Genomic DNA, 2,305 nt, shown 5'->3' with positions numbered 1-2,305 from the left:
GTTGGGCAGGAAACTTTTGGGTCCGCCCCTTTCGCACCGCCCGCCCCGCCCCGTCCCGCCCCGCGATCCGCTATCTGCCTCAGTGCTGACCCCTCTGGTGGCCGCTCCCGGGGTGGGGCCCACGGAGCCCGCGCCCCTTCTGGCACCGTCTTTGCCCTCCATTGGCTGTCTCATTGAATATGAAGTAGTGGGAGCGCGGCGAGCGGGGAAATGAGGGCTCTCTACAAATGCAGTTCTCTGCTGGCCCGCCCCTGGACGGCCCCCTTCCAAGCCCCACCCCGCCCCCAGCGCCGCCTGCCCTGCTCGCAGAGGCTGCGAGTGGTCAGGACAGCCCTGGCCTGATCAAGCTCATCTACCTCTGCTCTCCGTTCTCTTCTCTCATTCTTTCCAAATCCTCTCCAATTATTTCATTTTCACTCGTTTTTTTTCCTATTTTCCCACTTTTCTCATACTCTGTCTTCTCTCTCAGACTAGTATCTCCCGTGTCCCTCGCCTTTCTCCTTGGCTCACTTCCCTTTCTGAGAACTAGTTTTGATTTTCTTCTATCTCTCTCTCTCTCTCTCTCTCTCTCTCTCTCTCTCTCTCTCTCGTCTTTTTCATTTCTAGTCTGATATGTTTCTGTCTCTCCCTCTCCCCACCCAGATCCAGACACCACACACACACACGCACACACACACACATATGCACACACGCACACACACTTCTCCCTCCCTCCTTTCACTATCACTCTTGGACCCTCCCCCTTCCACTTAATTCCTTCCATCTGCAGAATCGCTTTGCGGGCGGGCTCTGCCAAGGGGGGCCCGGGTTCCTGCCCCAGGAAGAACTCCCCGCCCCCTTCCCTCTCCTTCTCCCCTCCCCTTTTCTCTCTCCTATTTCTGCTCTGGGCCAGCCTTGCTTTTCGCCCCTTTCCTCTCCGCGAACCCCTGGGTGCCTCTGCGAGTCGCCAAGACCCCACATGGGTCCAGAGGAGCTCTGGAAGACGACTATCAGCCCCCCGCCCCAGGACGACCCAACTAGTTCAAATATGCCTGGAGTGAGCTTCGCCCCGCCCCCAACTGGCTCACCCCCAAATCCCTGGGCCCTCTCACTCTCCCGTAGTCATCCAGTGCTTTTGCTGCGTCCACGCCAGAGACCTAGCCACAAAGCTCCTTGAGGGGACCGAGTCACCTCTCCCACCTCAAACCTGGCTTTGGAGCAATTCCACCCACGTTCAAGTGCCAGCCCTGCTGCCTTCTAGCTGAGTAACCTCAGCATGGCACCTAACCTCTAAGAATGAACCTATAAAATGGAGACAGTCACCATTCTACATCTGGGGATGTTTATGAGTTTACCAGTTTGAGCCTGATAATCAGAAGATATTCCGTAAAGATAAGCTCTCCTCCATCCCCGTCCAAGAGGACTTCTCCCACAACCTGCATCTACTCACATTTGTGGGTTCTAGGATCTGAAAGGACTTCAGTGATGACCAAAGATGCCCTTTCCCACCATGTCACCAAGAACAACTTCGATTTTTTTCTGTCTTATTTGATTGTTTTCAAAGATTTTTGCCTATCAAACAATTTGTGATTATGTACACAAATGATAGCACATATACCAATTGTATCATAGTATGTTTATTCATCATACACATCTATACAGTGCCCTTTATATTTTAAAAGTGTTAAACCCATTCGTTTAAAGAGAAGTTAAGCATTTGTTAGGAATAAATGTGATAACCATTTTACTCTTGAAAATATGTGGGGTCATCTCTGGAATTCTGCTATCTTTGAGGTTCCAAGGTGTGGTGGGGCATAGTGGTGGTGGATGGGATGTGGAACCACTGCTCTAGACTTTCCTCTAGATTTTAGAGGGAAAACTGTTCAGAGAAGGACATCTTCTAATTGCACAAGCAGGCAGTTGAGGAGCCCAGAGGAAACTCTGATGTAGAAAAACCTAGAGGCACCCATCTCCAGCCCAGAGCTCTCTGCCTCTGGCCCCCGCTCTTCTGTGTGAGGATAGTCTTATTGAGTTAAAGTGCTGGCATTTTTTGCTAGCATAGGTCGCAAATTCAAATTACTTTAAGGGTCAGGCAGGTACCACCAGGTATAAAGCAATAAATAGGTAATGATGAAGCCTGTGGAGAACTAAAGTGCTAGCCACACAAAACCCTTCTGTCATGGTTCTCAGCCTAAGACTGTGATTCTGACACCTGTTTAGAGAGGGATGTGGTCTGTGTTCCCTGTCCTTTAGAGTGATTTGATGCTCTCAAGCTTGCTTGTCATATCTTGTGACTACACTGATGGTCTCTACCCCTCACAACCCC

The sequence above is a fragment of the Pteropus alecto genome, unplaced genomic scaffold, assembly GCF_000325575.1.
Source record: "Pteropus alecto unplaced genomic scaffold, ASM32557v1 scaffold155, whole genome shotgun sequence".
NCBI lineage: Eukaryota > Metazoa > Chordata > Mammalia > Chiroptera > Pteropodidae > Pteropus > Pteropus alecto.
The sequence above is the reverse complement of the archived record's forward strand: the minus strand, read 5'-3'. Positions refer to the sequence as shown.